This window comes from Furipterus horrens, unplaced genomic scaffold, assembly GCF_987537825.1.
Source record: "Furipterus horrens unplaced genomic scaffold, mFurHor1.1.pri manual_scaffold_5, whole genome shotgun sequence".
Taxonomy (NCBI): Eukaryota; Metazoa; Chordata; class Mammalia; order Chiroptera; family Furipteridae; genus Furipterus; species Furipterus horrens.
The window spans coordinates 195,147,248-195,172,213 of record NW_028327175.1 but is presented as its reverse complement, the minus strand read 5'-3'; the positions used below and the strand labels follow the sequence as shown (position 1 = coordinate 195,172,213).

General features: G+C 56.2%; 1 protein-coding gene across 1 annotated transcript in view; it reads left to right on the top strand.

Annotated features, from left to right (window-relative positions):
- The first annotated feature begins 1,102 nt into the window (after window positions 1-1,102).
- Window positions 1,103-24,966, top strand: part of PTPRE (protein tyrosine phosphatase receptor type E) — a 118,637-nt gene continuing 94,773 nt past the window's right edge. The window contains exon 1 of the mRNA XM_090278683.1: window positions 1,103-1,329. The gene's annotated coding sequence lies outside the window, so the exon portion shown is untranslated. The remainder of the gene's footprint in view (window positions 1,330-24,966) is intronic.

The window sequence follows — 24,966 nt, the reverse complement described above, 5'->3', positions numbered from 1 at the left end:
GGAGGTGGCTCAGAAGCACAGGTGAGGTCAAGGCCGGTTCCTGTGCAGACACTGAGCACTGGGACGACGGAGACGGGCAGCAGGGCCAGGCTTGGCCAGGGGTCTGAGGAAGCTGTGCTTTTCTGAACCCCCTGCACGTGGATGGCGTTTAAAGCCCTGGCGCTAGACAAGGTCCTCTGGGGCCAGCACAGTGTGGCTGGAAGGGAAACTGAGTTCAAGTTCTCCACTGGCTTCTCTACACCCGTGGAAGGGACACTGTACTCTGGACAGGGCACCTGTGGTGGCCCCATTGCTCTTCAGTCTTTGGGCTGTCCCACTCTGTCCCCAAGTGTCCCGGGAATTGTCCATGGGCTAGTGATTCAAGGGATGGTAACAACCAAACTGCCATTCACAGGCCCTGATGAGTGAGGTTCCTGCGACAAGGATGTAATACATTCCTCCAAGAGCCAGGCCTTGGACCAACCCAGAGGGCAGGGCACAGGGGTCCAGAGCCGAGATGACGCAGGGGGTATCCTCTGCGCCCTTCTGCTGGGGTCTCCCGCACCTCCCGCCGCCCTAAGCTGCTCACTGGAGGCCGCCTGGAAAGCAGCCCCAGAGTATAGCAGGTGCGTTTAACCGGGCCGGATCGTGCCTGGATGGCAAGTAAGCCCTTTCAGCATCCGCGTGTGGGCAGCCTCCCTCGGAGGAGGAGGGCACAGGCTCAGGACAGCTCACGTCCCCTGCCTCTCTGAGCCTCAGAGGTCTGGGGTGCCCCATACTGACTGCGTGACCCCCAGCCGAGCCGCTTCCTGGTGCCCAGAGCCCAGGCTGGGGAGGAAGGACCTTTCCCGGCTTGGAAAAGGGCCTGTCACACCTTGACCCCCTCCCTGCGCGCCTGGGCTCGGGTGGTGGAAACCCGGCCAGTGTCTCCCGGAAAGGGCACCAGCCTGGGTGGCTGGGCGCCTTGGGCCTCAGGCCGTCATCCCCCGCCGGGCGGGGCCGGGGCCCCAGGTGGGGCGGGCGCCCGGGTGCGCTCCCCTCGCCGGACACCAGGCGTCGCCCCCGGTCCTCGCAGCGCCGGGTCCCCGCCCCCGCGGCCGCGGCGGAGCCAGAGCGGAGGAGGCAGCGGGGCCGGCTGGACAAATTTCCTGCTCCGCTGCGGGCGGCGGACGGCCAGGGTGCGGGCGGCAGGAGCCGGTGCCCTGAACCCGCGGCCTGTGCGCGTCCTCACGACCCTTCTTCGAGCCCGGCGGGGCCAGAAGGGCGCCCCGGAGGGCGGCGGGCTAGCGCCCGGGAGATGCGGACTCGCCACGGCGGCGGGATCGGCAGCACCGCACCGGCGCCCCTGAGGTGAGAGCGCTCGCGGGGTGCCGGCGGGGTGCGGGCGGGGCGGGTGCGCTCCTCCTCCGCTGGCCGTGCGCCCAGGACGGCCGGCACAGGCCCGGGACGCCGCCTCGCCGCCGCCGCGGGGAGGAAGGGCCGCGCCGGGGTGCCGGGCTGCCGGGTCCCCGAGCCGGGTCCCTGCTGGCCCGCTGCGCGCCCACTGCCAGCGGCTGGGGACCGCGCGACCTCGGGCATCGCCCCCCCGGAACCCCTATAGCTCAACTTGGCGACACATCGGCCGCGCTCGCTCCCGGTAAACGGACCCGCAGAGCGTGTGTCTGCCGGTGGCGGCGGTGCCCGGGGACGGCGACAGGGACCTGTGTGGAAGTGGGCGAGACGGAGAGGGGATGCCAGTGGGTGTGCTGGGGGCCACGCGCTCGACGGGACCAAGACAGGAGGCTTTTGAGAAAGTGGCTCGGAGTTGCGCCAACTCCAGAGGGGCGGGGGCGGCCGTCGGGAGGCTGCGGTGGTCCCGCGCCCTGTGCCCCGCGGGCGCCGGGAGCCGAGCAGGGCGCAGCTGGGGCTCCGGGAGGGGCCGGCGCGGGCTGCCAGGGTTTGCGGCGTCGGCGGCGTGACCCGCGGCTGAGCGCGCAGTGCGGTGCCAAGCCTGCGGGCTCCTCGGGACCATCTGGGGAAGCCCGACCGCAGCCCACAGGATGCAGCGGCAGCGCCGAGCCCTGCGTGACCTGCTGGCCTGACCTAAATTCCTTCCTGGAGCGGCAGGCCTTTGTGGAAAGACGGCTGTACTTGCAGTCGTGACAGGGTTGCCTTGGAGAAGGACCCCTCTGTGGGACCCGCAGTCCGGGAAACCAGAGGAAAAGAGCATGGAGCTCTGCGCCTCTGTTTACCCTGGGCTGGAAGATGGGTGAAAGCCGGCAAAGGGTGTCCCCGGGTCTCACTCATGGGGCCCACACCCCGTCTGCTCTTGACCTCAGGTGCTCCTTGACCCAGGGTGCCTGGATGTGCGTCCCTGGAGTGGGCGAACTGCTTCTACCTCTGCAAAATAAAGACCATGCTCATTTAAACATTTAAAGCGTGTGTTGGGGGGAGGGGCATGCCTGTCCAAAACCAGTGCACTAAGCTGAAGGAGGGCATGAAGTGGTGGGGTACCTGCAGGTGGCCCCAGCTGGTGTGGGGCAGACTCGGTGGGAGACAGAGGTGGGGCCTGTGCTTCCTGAGCCAGGGACCTAAACTCTCAGGGAGCAAAAGGCCACACGGTGGCCCGCAGCCGTGCTGTGCTCTCAGTGAGAAGGGCCTGGGGGGGCACCCAGCTCCCCCAGGTGTGGCACCGCCTCTGACGGTGACCTCGGGCAGGGGCAGAGGCCTTTGTTTCTAGAGTTAGTGATGCCTGTGAATCAGCACCCTCGCCCCTCCAGACCCCAGACACCCCATCTCCTTGTGAGGAGGCCAGGTTGTTGGATGCATCGGGATGTTTTTAGATTTAAAATCAGATCCACAGAGGCTACTCCCCACTCCCGTGGAGGGATGGTGGGCAGAGAGGCGTGGGCCCTGGGTCAGCCCTCCACGGAGCTGGAAGGATGTCCAAGGGCTCCGTGCTGCAGTGTGTGACCCCTTCCCTCCAGGACTCATGGGAAAGCCCCTCAAGCCTGAGAGGGGCTGCAGGGAGCATGGGGCTGCAGGGTCGGCGCCGTGAGGGTGGGTGCATGAGGAATCAGCTGGAGCTGACAAGGTGAGCAACGGACCTGAAGTGTGAGACTCAGTCGGTCAGGATACATGCCCCCCCCCCCCCCCACCATGCCTCTGCTGGTCCACGTGGCTCTGTGTCTAGCTCTGTCATCACCGTCCACGGCGCCCCTTCTGTCAAAGTTCCTTCCTTCCAAGCCCCAGGCACACTTCTAGCCTGACTGCTCCTCTGCCAGTCTCCTGCCCAGCTAGCTGCCACCCACCTTTCTCCTGGGATCACAAATGCGCCCAGCTCGAAAGGCCCCAGGTTAAACGTGTGATCTCCCCCGATCAGCCCAACACATCCCCAATATTTTCTTTATCCACCTCCTGGCACCGGCGTCCAGCCTGCTGTGCGAGGATAGGCAGGACTGGAGCTCCCTAAGGGCGGCTGTGTCCTCAGCACCCAGCCAAGACAGTTCTTTGGCGATGCTGAGCGCATTTGCTAAAATGACTGGGCTGGGCCAGAGAGACCCCAGGGACACCCTAAGGAGGCAGGTGGGAAGCAGTGAGGAGACGCACCATGGAAGCCGCCCTCCACGCCTTCCCTTGGTGCGTCTTTTTCATTTATAACATTTGAGCTGTACTTACCCTGGTTCTGATGCCCAAACAAGGAACGAATGTATCCATTAGGATAAAGACTGGCCTTCTAATGTGTGACTATCTCCAGGGAAAAACTGGGTGTTCCAAGAGCATCTCCAGCCTCAGGCATGCTGCCTCCTCCTGAAGCCATGGCTTGGTGTACCCTGAAGACACCCCAGTAGATCCTCAGGGGTGGAGCCTGCTCAGTCCCCTGCTCTGAGTCTCCTTCTCCTTTATCTCCAGCACGGGGACCCCCGACTCACATCTCAAGGCCCACTTCAAATGCCTCGGTCTCCACAAAGCCTCCTGACCCCTCTGCCCAAGATCTCTCTTGCTTTAGTTCCTTTTCGTGCCTGTCCCAGAGCACTTCCCAGATGCTGTTTGGGTTTCCAGTTGACTTGCCCCAATAGTTTATCTCCCCTCCCCGGGTGGCCACTGCTTTTAGGATGGAAAGTGTATCTCTGAGGGTCTGCGTGTGGGGTTCAGGTATGGATCCCCCAAAGTCCTGGATCTGTGTGACTTTGGCAAGGCCACTCAGAACCCACACCTCAGTGCTGTGTCCTCTGCGATGGGAGCAACAGTCTGCACTTCACACGGCTGTCATGAGCGTGGCTGGTGACACCCACCAAGTACAAGGCACATGCCTGGCACTCAGTGTGGCAATCACACCCCCAAAAGAGCTGAGGCTGTGAATTGCATGCATGAAGGACTGGTGCCGTTCAAACAAATAAATGAGCATAGTCAAAATCCATATTGATAGGGAGATACCTTTTGCCTGTCATCCAAAGTGCTAGGTCCAATCGATATGGCGTTATGTGCTAGGTAACTTTATTTTTTGCAACGTAATTTGAATGATTATGCAAGTTTTGCACCATTAAGTATTTGAGTCTCATGGGGTTACTGCTTACCTGTGCCCCGTGAACAAATCCATTCTTTGACACGCACCGTTGACTCTTTGGCATTAGAGTGGTTTATGGGGCACACGGGCGAGTTTCAGTGCCCTGTAACTTGGGCTCATGGACTAAATTAAAGCTCACTCTGTGCCAGAAAACACCGATGTGAACCAACCCCAGCCCCGGGAGGCTGCGTGAACTCACAGCAGCTGCGGAACCCAGGGTCGGTGCACTGGTGTCCAGACTGGGACAAAAGCGAAGGAGCTACACACTGCCCCTGAGGTCCTTGGAACTCTCCTGTTAGTGCTGAAAAGAGAGGTGCAGCCCTGGCTGCTGTGGCTCAGTGGAAAGAGCGCCGGCCTGAGAACTGAAAGGTCGCCGGTTCGATTCCCAGTCACGGCACAGGCCTGGGTTGCGGGCCTGGTCCCGGGTTGGGGGCGCACAAGAGGCAACCACACATGGATGTTTCTCTCCCTCTCTTCCTCCCTCCCTTCCCCTCTCTCTAAAAATAAATAAAAATAAAATCTTACCAAAAAAAGAGAGAGGGACAGCATCGTGCCGTCTCTAAGCCCATACCAGCTCATGTGCTGACTGAGGTCACCCTCTCTGCACCACCGGGCAGCACTGGGACTGCGCAGGGCTACCCCCATGGCGCTCCTTCTGGGCTCATCCCATGGGTGGCATCCCTCTCTCCTCTGGGTACTGACCACATCACTAGAGTAAGATGGGGCTCCCGGGTCCTTTTAGCCTGCCGGTTCTTTCAGATACTGACCCCGGACATACCCAACTTCTGGTTTTGTCACTTGCATTTTTCTCCCAACCCGAGTGCCAGATAAAAGTCTAGGGGGCTGGGGTTTCAGATCGGCGCCCCCACCGCCAAGGTAAAGGGCTTCGGTTGGTGTCCTCCAGCCGCCACCAGAGGCAGGTGCCAGGCAGGTGGGGTGGGGCTCCTGCCGGGCCCTGAGTGCACGCTGGGACACCCCTGCCCTGGGAATTACCGAGCCAGCTTCCTTTTCTTCTGGGGTCTGGCCGCTGTTCCCCAGCTCTCGCCCGTCCAGGCTCGCCTGTCCAGGTGCTGTGCTAGGGACCTTGATGTGGTTCACCACCCCTTTGAACTCTGCAGCAGTTGGCCTGGAGCCAGAAACGTGGGCCTCACGTCTTTCCTGCAGCTACACAAACACTTCAAAGGGGTTGATTGCGCTAATAAAATACAAAATGTTCACAATATGTTTCCCAAAAACAATACATATATCCTTGAATATCGATTCCCCGTGAAATAAAGACCAGATAAATTTTTGTTTATCCTCACCCAAGGACATGCCCATTGGTTTTAGAGAGACAGGAAGGGAGGGAGGGAGAGAAACATCAGCGTGAGAGAGAAACTTGGACCAGCTGCCTCCCACACTGACCCGCATTGGGGACTGAACCCACAGCATCAGCTGCCTCCCACACTGACCCGCATTAGGGACTGAACCCACAGCCTAGGCCTGTGCCCTGACCAGGAATCAGCCCCATGACTTTCCGGTTCACGGGTTGACGGTCCCACCAACTGAGCCACACCAGCCAGGGCCAAATAAATAGTTTTAAAGGATGTCTCATTTTAAACGTTTCAAATACAATCCACACTGTCCAGTTAATAGAGCCCGTTACTATATAGTGTATCAGATAAGCAGATGTGTCCCTTGTCCTTTCAAAGGGACAAGGACCCTTCCTAGGCAAGGCTGTCAGGTGACTGGTTGGCAGTGATGCATGGAGACCCAGGTCTCCTGCTCTCACACAGGAGCTGCGGGGAGCTCTGATCTGAGCGCTGGTCTGTCCTCTGCCACATATGCTCTGTCCCCAAGGCAAGTCCCTGAACTCCCACCCTATAAATGCAGACATCACTTTGGGTTATTAATGTTCTTCCATCTATTCGGATGTTCCCAGCTGGACATTAGTCACCAGCTTTTGTACTAGAGAGAAAATTAGTTCCATTTTTCTTCTTAACCAAGACTTTTGAATGGCCTGTCTCTCAGCTGCTTGATTACCGTGGGTTATTCTAAGTGACCTTTGCACGGAGGCTTTTTATTCTGACACGGGCTCCAAAAGCGCTGTGCTGGGGTGTTTTCCGGGCTGTCTCTGGAATACGACTTTCATGGGTGTGCGTGGCGGAGTTCAGTCGCTTCTGCAGACTCGGCCTGGACTCCTTTGCCAACACGCCGAGCGCCCTTGCAGGGTTGGGCACACCCACGGGAGCTGAGCCCGGGCACAGGGGAGCTCCTGTCCTGGCAGGTTCCTCATTAACCCCAGGGGCTCCGCTTTCCTTTCTTCTCAGTTCAGAAGGGCCTGCCTCAAAGTGGGAAGCTCACCTGCAACATTTCAGGTCCTGGGGCCGCCCCGACCAGTCTGTATGTCTGGAGTCTAGGCATGGGATAAAGCTTTTATTTGGTGGTTTGAAATGTAGCATCAGTGGCAATCCATTGATGAGAAGGGCTGTCCTAGGTGGGGGAAGGGGGATGCTCATGTTTGAGTCTGGCATTGCCTCACTTCCTGCTGAAGGGTACAAGGGGCAGAGGAGGAGCAGGGCTCAGAGGGACTTCGGGGCTACCTGTGGCCAGGTGTCTCATCACAGTGCTCCCAAGACTGGCCTGCTCTGAACCGTTCTGGAGCGATCTGCGTGGTACAGAGCACACTTTCCGGGAAAGGCTGGGAATTTCTGAGATAAGGCAGACTGGGTCTTTAGGAGCGGGAGGGCCTGCAGCCTCCCACGCGAGGAGACCAAGTGGACCCTCCCTACAGAATGCTGGGTGCGTCTTCTAGATCCCAGAAAGACCTGCCCATGAAGTAAGGTAAGGGGCTGGTTCTCGGCACAGATTTCTTCCTGCGGAGGCTTCTGCCCCTCTCGGATCTCCCCTGGCCCCAGCCCAGATCCCACTGCTCTGCATGTAGAAGAGAAAGTGGGAGGATAGGTGGGATGAGGGGAGGCACACACAGAGACAGACGGGGGAGAGACAGACAGACAGACGGGGGTGGGCAGACAGAGACAGAGAGGAGAGAGTGGGGAGACAGAGGAACAGAGAGACTCTCAGATGCTGAAACTCCGCCTCCCGACATTTATCCTTCAGGGAGGCCTCTGTCGATTGAAAATAATATCGACGAGGTGTTTCCTCACCTAAAAGGATTCATTTGGGGAAAAGCGAGGGCTGCAACCCAGTGCATGCAGGCATGGCAGCAACGCCCCCGCTCCGGCCTGATGCCAGGGTGCAGGGTGTTTATGGGAGGAGAGGTAAGCCAGGGGAAGGGAAGCTGGAACCACAGAGCATGCTTACAGACGTGGGGGTCTGCCATAGGGCCCCGCGGCCACGCAGACGGCGGGAACGTCTGTAACAGGCCCCAGCTCCTCCCGTAGGCCCTCCAGCCTGAGTAGGTTTGCTTAAGGTTCCAGGTAGTCCCCAGCCCCTCCAAACTGCCTTTCAACCCAGGATGGGATATCTGGACCCTAGGCCACTGTAGGCAAGGGTCACGGACCAGGGCGTGGCCTGGGACAGTTTCTGAGAGCAAAGGGGTGATGTGTGCTTGCTTCTGGCCGTTTGTGGCTTGACACTCAGCCCCAGACACTCTTGAGTCTCTGAAACAGAAATCTTCTCACAAGGGCGGTTGTGGGCGGTGGGGGCGGGGTGGGGGGGAGGAGAGGCGTAGGGTGAGGAGGTAGAGTGGGGGGGTATCCTTGTGAATGAACAAAATGCCAGAACAGTTGTACCCTTTTGTTACATCCAAGGATCCCGAGGATTTACAGTAACTCGGTTCTGGGTAACAAAAGGTCACCCGAGGGCACTGGCTTTAATAGCTCGCAAACATGTGAATGCTCTTCCAAAGATAACAAAATGCTTCAGCTTCTTACATTTGTGAAGCAAACGCTCCGAGTCCCGACGGCAGGATCCAGTCTGCTGATCGCAACACCGCCTCCCTGGGCAGCCGCGTTCTCTCAGGCTGTCTCAAAGCCCGCGTTGGGACTGGGGAAATTATTGCTTGTGATCAGTGCTGTTTTTCCGGCAGATGCTTTTTCTGCCTCTCGGAGTGGCCTCTGTCCCATCAACAGCTGAACGTTTAAGGACTAGAATTAAAAATACGTCGCCACTGAAGCCCCGTCCTCGGTTCGGGAGTGCAGTTGACTCAGCATTCGCTCGCCGCAGCCGGTGGCCGCGCTTTATTAAGTGCATCAGTAATTCAGTAAATGACTTTCTGCCAGGGTTGCGAACATCAGCTCCAGCTCCGCCATCTACTGGGGATGGTATCAGCCTGCCTGTTTCCATTCCTTTGGGTAAAGTCCTGATTTTGGCCCGATGTAATAGGAAAATGCGAGCCCCTGAAATTTAATGATTTTGCATTGCGTTGTGCCAAGTTAGGCCTATCTGGAGCTCGCCAACAATATTCTTTCAAAGGATGTTTCTTGGTTTTCTTCAGACGTGGGTAGGGTAGTATTTAAAAGCATCCGTAAGATCATTTAAAAGGAAATGGAAATCTTATACGTGTATTGAGTACCTGCCGTACACACACACAGTGTTTAGCTCTGAAGTTACCGAAGGAAAGTCATGATGTTTTCCTGTGGGTGCCCCATGCCCACGGGAGGGGTGGGTCTTGTCACTTCCAGGGCGTATTATATGTGATACTGGGCGCAGGGGTGGGTCAGAGCTACCCAGACGGGCTGCTGGAGGGGTCTGGAGGGGCTTCGCTGAAGACAGCAGGCTGGGTTCTCCCGGATGTTCTCCTGTCAGTCAACAGGCCTAGAACATTCCAGACAGGGGACTTCAAGGTCCTTGCTCAGCAGTGTAAGTAGCATGACCTGTCTGGGGGAAAGCAGGTGTCTTAAGTGGAGCTGGGGCCCAGGGATGGAGAGGAGGCGACCGGAAATTTGGGAAAGCTTGGGGTCCTCCAAACACCCCTGGGAGTCTGCACACTGTCTGCTGGATGGGCATTTCTTCACCTGTTGGAGGTCGTAGTCCCCTCTGAGGACCTAAGGAAGGCTGCGGATCATTCTGTAGAAAATGCCTGGGTGCATGGTTTCTTTTTTAAATAGTTTCAGGAGAGTCTTATCTAACCAAAGCCCTGTGGTTCTAAGCTGGGAATGGGCTCATGAAGCTTCAGTGGTCACCACGGGCCTGTGACAGGCACAGATTGAGAGGCGTCCTGCCCTCTCTCTGGCACTGATGATGCTTGTCTTAAAGACCTCAGTCTAGCTCAGAAAACCCCATTTTAAGTTTCCTTGTAAAATGGAGAAAACCCACGCGGAAGCAGGGACTGTCACTGAAGGCGTAGAAGAGGCACCCTGGGGGCAAGGCTGAAAGGACTGAGGTCTCTTATGGAAACCAGGTCCAGGGACAGCTGAGGCTGTAGGCCAGTCCTGGCCTGGCCTGCTCAGCTTCCTGGCTGGGGTCCCTCTGGCCCCCCGAGAGGAAAGACACACAGAGCCCCTGCCAGGCAGGGGGCTGGCTGCCCTGGGCATGAGCTGCTGACCCGCAAGCACCTTTGCTGGCTTCTTACTTCTCGGTGGGCGTGATGGAGACCCTTTCCTTGAGGGTCAGTGAACTGACCCAACTGGGAAACGCAGGCTGTCTTTGGCGGGGGAGGGGAGTTTTCCAGGGGACTGCTGGGGCTGTAAGCTGTCCTGGCAAGTCACAGCAGTCAGAAATGGTGACAGCACCCCAATGCTTAGCATCAAAAATTCATTTTCTCCCTTGGTTGTACACATTCAGCCCGACCCAGGCAGACCTTTCCAGGCAGAACAGAGCCCAGGCTAACGCAAGACATGGTTCCATTCAACCAGATTTTTGTGCTCAGGAAGCTGAATTCACTGCGCGCGGAAGAGCCACCCTCACATTCTTATCGCCGACTAGAAAACGCTTTTCCTTATTTCCAGTTTTCTCAATAACCTCCCTCCCCGTTTCGCGGTAAGGCGTCGGGCACGTTCGGGGCCAGTCTTTATGTTTGCCAGAAAGCAAAGCCAAGTCCCACCTTTGCACTTCAGTGGAGATCCCTTTGACAAGTCTGGCGAAGAAGCTGATCTCTCTACGTAGAAGCAAGTGTGTTTCAGCTGTAACTGAGGGGTCCGGACCTCACCCGGGGTCACTCCGCCTGCTCCCGGACCACTGTCCTGACCCAGACCGAACCTCTTCTTGCTCTCGCTGCCCCGGGTGGACTGACGCCTCTGTCCCCCCTCCCGGGGTGGACATGCGGTTCGTGTGTTGTGGGAGGCCTCCCGTCCGCGCCCATCATGGGCTTTCACATGTGTTTAGTTCAAAGGCATTCCAGCCCTGGCAGGGCCGGGGCTGAGGCGTCATCCTGCTCTGCTGGCTGTCTGTCTTTTACCTGCTCGGCCGCGGCCACGCGAGCCTCGTCCCCGGAGAGTGCTTTCTGCCCAGCCCTCATGTCCCAAGGGTGTTTCAGCAGGCGGCCTCCTGTGCATCTGCCTTGTGTGCTGCGTGCTTTTGCTAGTGAACCGTTTGTGGTCTGTTACACAAAAGACCGGCCGAGTGGGAGGGCAGTGCCAGGCAGGATTCAATGACAACAGTCTTAGGTATTTTACTTGGCAATGAATTTTTTTCTTTCCAGCATAGCAGTGGTTGGTACACGTTCTGTGGAGATCACGCTTTCTTTTGCGGGTTGGCGTCTTGGACATCGGAGCAGCCAGGCTCGGTGGTGTGCTGTGTCCAGTGTCAGTGTTAGCCTCGGAGGGCAGGGACGGGGCTTTGCTTTCCAGGGTGACTGCCCTGAGCTGATGGCTGTGGGGACAATGGTCAGGAGGTGTGTGACCGTGAATGGCACGGACTTACTTGATGCTAAGATCGTGCATTGAGTCTCATGAAGTGATTGGTATCTGGCAACCTGAGCTTCGGCCCCTGTCAACAAATGATACGAGGTACTGGCTCAGCCCCCTGGAGAGCCCCGTGCTGCCTCTGAGTCTGGTTTGGGGTCCACTGTGCTTCCGGCACCCAGCCAGGTACATGCCTCCTGGCAGCTGGGGGGTGTGCCAGTCCCCACGTGGCCAGCACCCTGCCCTCTGGTCCCAGCGCCAGCAGGCAGGGAGCCGAGTGTCGGGACAGAGAGAAGCACCCCCCATGGCTGACTTTGCTGCAGCCCCCAGAGTGTTGCCCATGCCTGAGTGAAGAACTAACCTCCGCTTCCACGGACTCCCTGCGTCCCAAGGGGGCCTCGGTGCCAAGGAAGTGGGCGCAGTCACCACATGTACAGGGAGGCTTCCGGCTCCGTGGTAGCAGGGATCTCAGGGACATAAGAGATGGAAACATGATTCAGTTCATCCAAGGCCATTAGGGGCTCCGTTGCTTGATGTAACGAAAGGTTCCGGAACAGCTGGGTAGGGATGTCAACATTGCCACCCAGGCCCTGCCTTCTCTGTCCTTGCCTCTGGCAGGCTCTTTCCTGCGGTCCCCCTGCAGCCGCTCACCCCCTGCCCCCCCGAGCCTTTCCCAGCTGCTGCCACCACCGCAGCCCCGAAGCCAGTCTCCTTGGTGCTGAGGACAACCTGCCTTCGCCAGACCTTGTGCTGTAGCTAGGGCTTCCCCCGTCTCAAGCCCCATGTCCTGCCTGGAGTCAGGGGAGCAGCCACCTCCAAACCACTCAGTATGAGAAAGAGGGTTCCCCCGGTAGGCCTGGGGGGGGGGGGGCACGCGTGCTTCTCCAGGGGTTCCGGGCAGGCAACGGCAGCAGGCCCAGTGTGGCCGGGGTCGGGGCCGGGCCTGGGGCGTCGGTCTCGGGAGAAGCCAAGGTGAACCCCTGCACATGAAGGCGCACAACAGGGGCCCCTTCCTTCCGTCTGTGCAGGTGGCAGGATGGGGGCAGACAGCGTGTGCACCTGGGACCCCTTTCCTGTGCCCTAATCTCATCTTAAACAGTCAGGCCCGACAGCCACCAGATTCATGCAGGTCCTGCTGGAGGCGCTATAAGTAAAATATCTGCGGTTTGGATGCTCCGCGAGAGGAGTGTGGCTCCCGCGCTGGCCCATCGTCGAGACAGCCACCTCGCCCTCCGCGAGGGTCCCATCCTCAGCAGGGGCGGTGGCAGTAAGTGAAGGGACAGTGATGGCAAGGCTAGTAATGGCTGGTGTTGGCTGCACCCGTGTGCCGTCCTGGGTCTGCTCTGTGGACGTTCAACAACCTGACGTGAGAAGAGCTGTGGGCTGATCTGGAGAGGGGGACACGCAGGCCCGGGGAGGGCAGCGCAGGGCTGGGGCCTGAGCCCGGATGGGGACCAGGAGTCCCCAGGATGCCTGGCCCTGGAGGCCCTGTGGGGTGAGCAGGCCTGGGGACCTCGCCATGAGCCCTCCTGAGGTCCCCGGGCCATCCACGTGGCCCGAGACAGCCTGGCACACCGGGCACTGCACCCTGGAGACCTGGAGCTGTAGGTCGTCCCTGGGGACCCCTTTCTACTTGAGGTGTGTGGCTGAGCAGCTGCCCCTCCGAACTACAGCTTCTGCACGTGATAAAACGTCTGTTTCTGACAACTTCCCCCCGTCTTGTAGCTCTGGGTTCCTGCCACGGTCCTACCCACCACACACAGAGGGCCTGGGCTCTCCCAGCCTCTGGCCTTGCCCCTCCCTCGTTTCCGACTCTCAGCATCCCAGGGCGGCTTCTTTATCGAGAACCCCAGACCCTGCAGAGCTCACCCTCCTGCAGGCTCGTCACCTCGGCTGGGGCCACTTGAGTGAGTGGAGTGAGAGCTCCAACCCCAGACATGGACCCTGGTGGCCACCTTGGTCCCCTGGCAGCCTCCCCAGCCTGTGCTCCTGCCCCGGCCAGAGTGGCGGGCAGGCCATTCTTCTGGAATGAGTAATGGCAAAGCTGGTCCAAGAAATGCTGTGTTTTCTCCCTACTGTGGCCTCATCCCAAAGGGATGGCCAGCTGCCCCATCACGAGAGGAGGCCCAGGGGGACGGCCTTCCTGGCACTGGGCACTGCTGCGGGGGCCCCCAGGGAGACCCTGACTTAGGCCCTGGGGACCCTTAACTCCCAGGGCTGCATGTGCCAAGTCCGGGGGGGTCCGAATAATGCGTGATTGCCTGCTGCTCCTGATCTGAGGGTCGTTTTGAATCGTTTTATGGGCTCCGTGGAGAGTTTCTGCTTTGAGAAAAATTCTGTTGGGACACCAGCGCTGGAGCCACACTCTTTCCCTGCTGCAGCGTCTGACCTGCAGACGCTTCACTTCCAGCGCCTCTGTTGGCTTCTGCCTGCATCTGGGGTTTGGGACAACATTCAGAGGGGTGCCTACCCGCTCACACCTGTTTCCCGCTGCCCGACTTCTGGTTGCTGGAAGCTCAGCCCCCTGATGGAGCAGCGCAGACCCGAGGGAAATGGGGTAGATGCTGCGCCCTCTGTCCTGGTCCGAGAGCCTGAGGTCCCTATGGAGGCAGGAAAATACCAGTGACAAGGACAGGGCACATGTGGGCAGAGTAAGAGCCACCACCCTGTGAGGTGGCCAATGTCTCTGGGAAACTGCTCGCTTGAAATGAAAGGGGCAGGTGAGAAGCTCCTCAGTGTCCTCTGGAGGAAGAGTGTGCGCTCCACGTGGTGATGACTAAGAGGGTCCCAGGCACGACTCCCTTCCAGGAGCAGCCGGGAAGGCGGGGGAGGGTCACGCACACCTGTGACTGTCACGGGAGTTCATCCGCCTCCCTCCGCCCATCTTTGCTCCCTGTGCTCAGGGAGTGGTTAATGACCCAACCACGAAGGCTGCCCGGTCCAGCCAGACAGCCCGGGTAGCTGTGCAGCCGGGTCCCCTCAGGTCACAGGACGTAGAAGGGCTGGCACGGCCTACCTACATTGGTTCTGTCGCCTTTTCTAAAATCTCTCAGGCATGTGTCATTTCAAATCCAGACGTTGTGGAGACCTGGCCCAGCCGTAGCTGAGCCTGCTGGAAATCAGGACGCTTTGTATTTATCAGAGGCTTCTGGGGGTCCCTTGGGATCTTTGGAAACATGCGCTGGCCCTCACGGGGAGGCTGCTCCCCTGAACTACGTTCATGCCCCGCTAGCACAGATCTCAGTTTCTGAGCTCGGAGACAGAGCAGGCGATTTCCCCATCTCACCTGTCCGGAGGCAGCACACCTGAAGGTGTGGCTGGGGCAGGGAAGGGCTTCCTGGCTGACGTCAGTGTGGGCAGGAGGCCTCTGCTCCTCGCCATGTGGACTCGTCCGCAGGACACTTAGTGCTCATGCCTGGGCGGCTGATCGCCCCCAGAGAGTGAGCCCGGAGACAGCAAGGCAGATGCTGCCCTGTCCTTCAGGATTCAGCCCCACTGTCCTTCCCGCGATGCCTGGTGGTCACACCGGCTAGACCTGGTCACCAGAGAACAGTGGCCCGCCCTCTCCAAAGGGCTCCTGCTTTCGTCGTCCCGGGGGTGTTAGCTACGGCTCTTAGCAGGACCCCGCCACATCTGACTCCGGCTAACTTACCAGGACAAGGAACGGGACACGTGCCGTGACAGTTCTCAGAATCAACTGGCCGGCCGGCTGGAGAGCCCGGCTGAGAAAAGGGCGGGCGCCCAAGAGGCCCACAGCCCGGACCACTGTCAAGGCTGAGTCACAGGGGGCTCTAGGGTGAGGGTGTGGCCGTGGCTGCGGGTGCTGCTGGGTGCTGTAGCCACACACAGCTGTGGCCTCTGCGAGGGGGGTCCCAACACCCTGGATCAGCTCGCCCGAAAGTCAATGTCCTGGGCAGGACGGACTGCTGGGGCCAGGTTACCTCCCTGCCTCTTGCAGGTGCGTGGAAGGTGGGGAAGCAGGTGGGATTCCCCACTGGGGGGTGCTGCGCTCTGAACCACCGATGGCACGGATGGGGGGGGGCCTGAGGGAAGCCCCCAAACTGCAGACCTGCCCTCTCCCGGGTTGTCCTGGGCTTAAGGTTACTTTCTCCAGGTATACCCAGCGTCCATAAGGTAAATATATTCCTGGCAGATCATGTTAATGTGGCTCACTGTTCCGATCCCCTGACCGAGGTGAATGCCTTCAGAACCCTATGGACCATCCTTTTGTGAAGCAGCTAGTTCTCTTAGAGAATAAATAATTACTTCTTAACCAATTTTTTTAAAGATCAAGACTCTCTATGACGCGTTCTCCGGGCAGAGGACCCAGCAGAGAGCCCCTGCCGCTTCAGCGAGGAACGCTCACTGCTTTGTAGATCCCCACCTGCCGTGGCGGTGCCGAGCACGCACAAAACACCGCGTCCCTTTTTCTTCTTGCGCCGTAACTGGTTGTCTTCCAGAAGGAAGTACGTGTGGGCTATTGAAAGTTTTAAAGAGCCTGTATTTACTCTATTCTTACCTGCGAGGTAGGTTAAGTCTGAGCCTATTTCGCAGTCGGGTGTGAGTTGGGAAGCAAACATTTTCAGTTGTCACACCCGTAAGTCACACTTGGAAAATTCACCATTAACGTTAATATTTTTCTTCTCTAAGAGGCTTTCACATGACAGCAGAAATATTTTGTTCCATTTCCTAGAGTTGCTTGATTGTTTTTTGGGTAGGTGAGTGCAGAGAGCCGAGGCCACCGCTGGGCTGGAGCCCGGACGGGTGGACGTAGCGGGTGTGCCCAGGAGACAGTCCCCGATGCTGCGGAGTGTGCGACGGCTTCTGGGTGTCCGCAGCATCCTGGCGGCCGTGGGGGGAGGAGAAACAGTAGTGAGGGGCCAGAGGCAGGCAGAGGGAGCCGTCTAGTCGGGGAGCTGCAGCCTTAACCCCATAAGGGCAGAAAGAGACAGACAGAGAGCAAGACAGAGAGACAGGGACACAGGCTACCAATAGCTGCTGCTCCGGTGCCTCCTTGTCCCGGGCGCTCACTGCCCTCTCGTCTCTGTTTCCCCACAGAGCGAATGGAACAGGCCTCACCTGGAGGGAGCTCTCACACCCCTGGAGGGGGCTGGGGTGTGGGAGACCTGCAGGGTGTTGCCATCCCAGGTGGTCCCAAAGCAGGGGCGGGAGGTTGGCAGCCCTGGACACTGGGTTGCCATGAGGAGGAAGGAGGGACCTGCTTGGGAACCCCAGCTGCTCACCCTGTGCCTCCTGCATTGCAGGCCAGGACTCTGGGATGGTCACACCTTTGAATAAAAGATGTGGCCAAATAAACACAGTGAGTGACATTTCTGAGTGGGCCACATTAGTCATTTATACGAGAGCACAGGTGACCCCGAGTCCACGGTGGGCGTACAGGGCGTCACGAATTGCACTTCTGATTTGATATCACCTTAAAGAAGGACAGATAACTCCCATGCACCTGGAGCATTTCAATGCACTTATTATTCTACTGCTGTTATCACGGAAAGAACGTTGGCCTTATTCCTTTAAGTGGCTGTTTTTATATCGTATGTAGGTATAAAACACCCCGAGCATCACCATTTTTGGCTGAGAAGACCGATGCGCTCTATAAAAACTATTAGCGAGAATATTGATTTCCTGGATACGGTAATCCCAAATTGCTTTTTTACTCAAGATTCGTCAGTTGCATCAGCAGTGCCCTCCAGGTTTATAGTGAAAGCAAATCTGCACAGAGGCTGTGTTTGGAGGGTCCACATGCCTCTGACACCCCATGTGCTCTTTGTCGTGACTCTGTCCCACCTCTCTCAGGCTGCATCCAGGGAACTTAGGACCCCTTGTGTCCCACGAAGACACCGTCCTCCAGTTCGCTCTTGTTTTGTTCATCTGCCTGTTGCCTGGCTCATCCCTCCTCTGGGAAATCGTGTTTGTTATTGACGAGCCTGTTTGTTTCCTCAGAGCCTGGGATTTCAGGGCAGGAAGGAAATAGTGGAAAACGTCACACTGATAGGGCGATCTCCAACTGGTTTTAAATGCACACAGGATCTTTGGTGTGCATGGATTCAGTTTGGCCTTCTGGAAGTTTGCCAGTGCCAATCCATGTCCTTTTTTGTGTCTTTAATGGTTTTTCTCCGTGTGCCTGGGGCCATTTCGTCTGGTGTGTGACAGACCCGCTGGGCTGGGTTAGAACAGCTCGCTTGTCCGTCCGGGCTCCGGCTGCAAGGCGGCGGAGTAAACAGCGAACATCCTGCCCTGCGGACTGGCAGGCATCGTGTCTGCTGGGAATGTGTACCCTGTCATGGCACTCTGGCGGGCGCGGTGTTTGGTAGATGACCACCGCATTGATAATATCGCATCAGAAATAAATCACAGCATTTGGTTTCATGGGGTCCTTTTTCCAGCCCAACTTTCAGAGCAGAGCAAAGCACCGAGAGCTGGGTCAGAGGTCAAGGTCACTACAACTCCACTTTCCCACTAGAAAGTGAAACTTGGCTGTATGGCCATGCAAAGTGGCGTGTCTGTTAATTACAGAGACGGTTGTGAACAGATCTTTGCGTTCCATATGCTGGCCGTCGTCAGAACCTCATTCACTGCGGGCCCAGCGATACTGCTGGCTGTTGCAAATCACTTTGAAATCACACATGTTCTGCCTAATCTTAAAAGCAAACTTAACCCTCAGATTTGTATACATTTCAAGTTACAGCATTGAGCCGTCGTATTCAAGGAGAAAGATGTTTAATACGCATTGTAAAGTAAAATGAGGAGGAGCTTTGCATTCACGGTGGCTTCGGATATTAGGTTCTGTCGACTGTAATTTTGCAGGTTAACATCTTCCATGATGAGTGCTGTGTAAATAGTAAAGTTATAAATTCTTTTATGTATTTAAATTACTATTAATATATGAATTTTAATATTAATGCAATAAAATATTTTAAGTTACTTGGAAGTGTGAGTTGTAAGACAATAGATATTATAATTATAAAAATTCATTTTATTATTATTTTCTTAAAACATCAGAGAAGATAGACATTTTGTTTATTTAACAGACACAGGTATTTGTCAAGTTCCCACCTGGGCCAGGTGCTAGGGGCACACAGGTCTGGGAGCCAAGGTCACTGCCCTCAAGAACCTGCTAGCCTAGCATGAGATGTCCAGAGGCTCCCTGGGACACCATCTCCCGGAGGCTCTGCCAGAGGTGGAGAGGTTGGTAGCCTGCAGCAGGCATCCCGAGAAGGTGTAAGGAGCACCAGCATTTCAAACTGTTTTGGCCACAGGGACTCTTTTCTCCGTAACATTCCTGAGCTGCTTGGTCTTGAGTCCAGACTCTTAACTGGAGTCTTTTGGGAGCTTGTGGATAGAATTCTGAGGGTCTGCAAATGCAGATGGGAAAAAAATTTACCCCTTTGTTTTCATACAATGGACTTCCTTTATGATTTTATATCCCTCATGCCTTAAGAAAATGTTTCTATGATGGGAGCAGTTTAAAGAAAAAAATTTCGAATTCATTTTTAAATTTATTCACAGTAAACTTTACTCACGTTTGGTTTACACCTCCCTGAATTCTGACAAAGGCACAGAACTGAGGAACCACCACCATCATGAAGACACGCAGGCTGTGTCCCCGCCCCTGCAGCCTGGCGGTTGGATCCTCATGCCCCACTCCTCAACCCTGGCAGCCGCTGACCTGTTCTCCATGCCTGTAACTTCGCCTTTTCTAGAACATCATATGAATGGAACTACACGATATGTCGCCTTTGGAGTCTGCTTTCTTTCATTTAGCGCATGGATGTGAGAACCGTTCTTTTGTGACGTCCGTCACTAGTGCGTTCCAGGTAGTTGCTGGGCAGTCTCCCCTTGTGTAGATGGCCCACAGTGCGCTTCTCCCTCCCCGGGTGGCGGCTGCCTGAGTGGTTTCTAGTTTGGGGCACTTCCAAATAAAATGGCTATAACATGTACATATTATACATATATGGCTATAATATGTATAATATGTATATATATGTGCATGCGTGTGTTTGTGTGACCCTAGGTTTTCATGTCACTTGGATACTTAAGTAGAACAGGATTGTAATCACATGTTAAGTATAGTTAACTTTCTAAGAAACTCCCCAACCATTTTCCGTAGCAGGCAGACCATTGGCGTTCCCACAGAAGCCTGCAGAGCTCTAGTTGCTCTGCGTCCGTGCCAACACTTGATATTGGCAGGTTTCTGCTTTTCTGATTCTTGCCGTGTTCATAGGTGACCAGTCATATCTCAATGCAGTGTTAACGACTGACAGTAGCGAGCATCTTCTCCTGAGCTAATCTGCCAACCGTGTGTCTTCTTTGGTGGGGTCTGTTCCAACCTCTTTGCCTATTTTAGAAACCGGCTGTTCTATTATATTCTACTTGATGCAGTTAGAGCATGATTCTGAGAAGAAGCTTCACCAGATGGCCGGAGGGCTCCATGCCACCAGAAAGGTTAAGGGCCCCATAGGACATCTTTATTCTCCACGTGTTCACATTTCCTGCTGCAGGTCTACCTCACTCAGACACTGCCGCCCCCGGCCCCCAGCCTGAAGGCGGTAGCGTGCCTGTGATGAGGGGGTACCACCACCCCCGCCCCAGTGTTCTTTCTTTCTGTTCTGTGTGTATGGAACAGGATTTAAAGCATCACTCGCCAGTGTGGGTGGGATTCCATATGCCTCCTTCATCTTCAGTGAGTGCCAAGGCATTTCTGCTATTTTTATTTAGGAAATTCTTTGGCTGGCTTTGATTCTTTACCCAAATGGAAGGAATCCTTCATTGCAGGAAAACATGAGAATCAACGTATTCTTGGAGAATGAACCTATTCCATCTTTAGACTTAGGAGCTCTTAACACAGAATAAAAACATGAGTGCATGTTTGATTACTGTGGATTGACATATTTTTCTGTCCTGATTTCTGACTTTTTATCACAGTTCTCCAGCAGAACTCACTTCTGAGCAAAAATGATTTTTAGCTACTGGAGCTATATATTTTAAATCTCTCGGGCAGCTGAATTCTGACTTAGTCATAACCAAATCTGTGAGTCAGGTTTCAGGACAGTCTTCACTGGTTAATATTTTTAGGAATGAGAATGCTTATTTATAATCAATGTATTAGTTTTGTTTTGTGGCTCCCCTGTTTGGGAGCGTAAGGAAGACTATAATGTACAGAAACGTCTTGCTGTAACATCTTATTTTAATTCAGTGAAAGCCTTTACTCAGGATTCTCTTCTTTCCATCAGAAAGGGGGAAAAAAGAAAAAGAAGTAAATGGAATGTACACGTTGAAAATAAATTTTGGCCCGAGCAGTTGGGCCACAGGGAAGAACTCTGCCATGTGCTCATTACAGGTTTGGTGTGACCGTCAGTGGTAATTAGGCGCCCTGAATTTTGTGTTTGGCACATGGGGGCCAGCACATGCAAATGTGTGTTAAGTGCTTCTGGTTTGGGGGCTAAGGCACATTAAAGAGACTCTTATCTTCTAGCCGTGTGTCCCTCTGAAAAAGTGGAGATCTACGCAGGGAAGCAGACAGGAGCGGTCAGAAAGGAGCGCCCACGGGGTCCACATCGGGCTTGTGAATGTCACGTGGGCCCATTGCTGAAGCATCAGTGTCTGAGTGTCCACGCTTCCGTCTGTCCCTCAGGCTGCAGGGAAAGGAGGGTGGGACAGGAGCGCTCTCTCCCCTGCACATGCCTCTCACTCACCTCTCTCCATTTCCTCTTGCTGCTGTGACAGTTACCTAAAAATCTAGCAGCTTAAAGCAACACCCGCTGCGCACCCCCAAGTTCCGAGGGTCAGCGCCCAGTCACAGCTGGGTCTGTCCCGTGGGCTCTCTGCTGAGAGCTTCCTGGGGTGAGGTCAGTGTGTCTGTGCTGTGCCCCTTGCTGGAGGCTCTGGGACGAATCCGCTTCCAAGGTCATCCAAGTAGGGTCCCCATGGGCAGGTGGATGTCGGCAGGGTGGTGCCCAGGTTCCAGATGCCCCATTGCTTGGCTTTGCCCTTTCCTCTGTCTTCAGAGCCAGGAGCGGCGGGGGAAGCCCCTCTTGTGCTTTGAGTAGCTCTGCCCTCGCTTCTGCCACACCTGTCCTGCTTCTGTGACTACACAGGACCCCCCCCCCCCCGCAGACAACCCAGTGTCATGACGTCCCTGCTTTACAGTCAGCTGATCAGCACACATCATTCCATCTGCAAAGCCCCTTCCCAGCAGCACCCCAGTTAACGTTGGATGGTGAAAGCAGAGACGGGAGGTCTTGGGGGGCAGCTTTAGAATTCCGCCTACCCCTTCCACACACATTAACCGCAGAACGACCAAATTCAAGCACCGCCCCCCGTCCCCAAGGGCCTGCTTGCCGCAGAGGGCTGCTTCCGCTTGGAGACAATATGTGCCGAGAGGGTTGTGTGATATTTACCATCCGGTGTTTATGCCTCGCAGACTCCATTATGCATATCTTTAGGAATACTCTTTACATAAATTAAGATTTTTCTTTTTCCTGAAAACACAGCAGCACGCCACACATTCCGGATGAAAATGAGGAACTGCTTGTACCGTGGGCCACATTAAACTCTGGGAGAATCCTCAGGCGTGGCAGGTGAAAACGTGTTCAGATGTACGGCATATTTTACGTTTCCTAGGAATTTCCTTGTAAGTTTAATCACAAGTTAATTTTTAGAAGCCATTTAATTATACTGTGAAGAGTGTGTCTGGGGTTGCCTGGCATGTCGTGGAGAAATAATCCTGAATGCACAGGGCACGCTCCTCCCAGGAGCTGCCCAGCCACCTCTCACCTGAGAGGGCAGATCTGCCCTGCGGGGCGGAGCCCCAGGCCTGGGGTTGGAAGGTTTGGATTCTGTCTTCTCTCCCCCGCCCCCGACTCCGCCAGGCTGGCCCATTTGGGGCAAGTCCTGTGGTCCCCAGCTTCAATGTCCTGTCATGGAAGAGGTCGTCTTGAGTGCAGGAGGTCATGTAGTCATGTCTAAGAATGCCATCTGTCACTTAGGATGAGCTAGACACCTGCTAGTTAAACAGCCCAACAGAGGAAGAGAGAGAGTCCCAGTGACCAGAAGTCACCCAGCTTTGTTTCTCACACTCGTCCTGAAAAGCTCTGGGGCCGTGATGGGTGCAGCTTCTAGAAGGAAGGCTCTTTGCAGAGGATAAGCTCAGAATTAAAGCAGAAGAGGTGAGGTTGGAGCCCCTTTTCCTTCGCCCGCTCCGCCCCCCCCTCAGTGGTTCATGGGGGCCAGCCACACCTGCACTCTGGGCTCCCTGGTGTCCGGGAACAGCTTCGTCAAGTGTGACATTGTGAAGATGTGGCTCTTGTCCCTTAATATGCTGGAATATGTGTTTGCTTTGAAGAGAGAGCCACACACGTTTGCCTTGGGACATGTCTTTGAAATCCACCCTTCAAGAAGTAAGATGTTATCTGCAAACTGAGCTTGGCTAGCTCTCCCAGCTGGAAAACCTAATTTCCTCGGGCAATGGTTTGTGTTTCCCAGAATGCTGCCTTCTTCCCCAAGGGTGGGCATCTATGAGCACAGGGCTCTACCACCCTCCAGCTCAGCCCTGGTTTAGGGAATGCAGAGCTGATGTGGCCCAGCTTGAACGAGACACCCTCAGCCTCATGTTCCCTTTGCAGGGAAGAAAGAGAAACCCGCCCCCACCCCACCCCCAGCCCAGTGCTCAGCTGAGCTTCTGCAGCGCAGGGGAGCAGGGCGCCTGGGTGTCTGCTGCACCAGGGACTCAGCACACGTGGGTGGAGACTGCTGGCCTGGCTGTGGGGTGGTGGCCCAGTGGCCTGTCCGTAAGTCACAGCCTGGGGAGGGAGCCAGGTGTCCTTAGGCTCTGGTTCCTGGGGCAGCACCTGCTGCAAGTCCCCCTCCTTCAAACCCATGAGGGGGACCGCACTGTCTGTCACTAGCAGTGCTGAGCTGCTCTAAGTGTCCCTCCTGAAGGAATTCCCTGCCCCCCTCCCCCACCCCCCAGCACCGCCCTGCCTCTGAGCACCTCCCTCTGCCCTCCTCTCCTGTTCCCATGCAGAGGCTGTCACTGGGACGCAGGACTGCCGTCCCCTCCGGTGCTGTCAGGTGTGGGCCTCTCCCGCCCCTCCCCTGCGCAGACAGCTGAGCTTACCTGCCCCACTGGCCCTGCTACCAGGTGGGCTGCCCCTTGGCCATGAGTAGAGCAGAGCTTTGTGACAAAAATCAACCCAGGGCACCTCAGCCTGTGCCTGGCGGGGAGAGTGAGGTCGTCTCAGGACACCTGGCCTTCCTCCTCGTCCTTTCTGGTGATGGACGCTCACAGGGTCCCCACACTGCCACCGCTCACTGGGCAGCTGCCAGTGGCACAGGCTCTCCTGTCCTGAGCTGGCATCTGGTTCCCCAGCTGCACCCCTGCTTCCTGTCCTGGCCCTGGGAGCCCCCTTCTCCGAAAGGACCCCACCTCCACCGAAGGGCACACTTTCTCACCTGTGGGCAGAGCCTCCTAGCTCAGAGACGTTTCCAGCACTGAACCCCTACACCGCTTATTTCTTTCCTAAATTATAAACTGCTCTCTGTTTGTAAGATCCCCCAGGGGCAGGGTGCCACCTTTCTAATGGTGACAGTACTGCCTTCTACCTTGTACGTAAAACGGGAAGATTTACAAACCTCGCAGATAAAGGCCCAGTAGAGGCCATCCCACTGTGACGTTTGTATCCAGACTGTTTCCTAAATGCGCATGGATTGGGGGTTTGTCTGTGACAGTCGTCGTCGTCGGCAGCCGTCCGTCTCAAGAGATGATGGTGTAGCTTCTTCAGAGTCTATCTGCACCGCCGAGAATGGCTGTGCAGTCCGACTCGGGAATGACATGGTATCTGTCTCCTCCCGTGTTGAATCGACATCTTGCGATGACGCTGAAGCTACAGAGCCTGGGCAGGGTAATATGGAGGGTCCGCTGTTGCCCATGCAGCAGACCCCCCCTCTCTTCGCAGCTGAAGGGTCCAAGGGAAAGACGGAGTCGATACAGCTTGGGTTCAGGTGCGCCGCAGGAGTTGCCGGTGTTGACTACAACGTCAAACCGCCTTAGGGACTCCGGCTCCGGATTTTCTGTCGGGGTTTACTCCCTTAGCCTTTCCCCTGAAGAGGTATGCCGCAAGGCAGCGGAGGTTTTTTGGAGTCAGAGTTTTCCTTCTCTGATGTACCCTGACTGGAAGATCGAACCAGCGACACTTAGCTCGCAGGCCGACGCTCAATCCACTGAGCTAAACCAGCCAGGGCTTCTGTGACAGTAATTTGAGCTATTTATCGACGTTAATGGTATTTAATCACTGGGGTGCAGGTGTGTGTCTGGGTTCCCTGGATCTGTCACCCCACTGAGGAGCCGGTTCTGAAACCCAGGAGGTGGGTGCCGTAGCAGCCCCAGAAGCCCTTGTCCCGGCTCACTGAGTGCTTAGCGCCGTTCCCACGGCTCACAGGCCGGCAATAAATGAATGGATGCTTCCCGTTCAGCTCAGTTTAGAGATGACCCAATGTCCGCTGCTGTCAACCTGCGAAGGACGTGACTAATGAGCCCTGATGCAAGGAAGGCGGCCTGTCCGAGAACCAGCTGAGGTCCTGAGGCTCCCAGCCCCTCCTGCTGTCCCTGTGTCCTCACAGGCTCCTACTTCCTCCTGC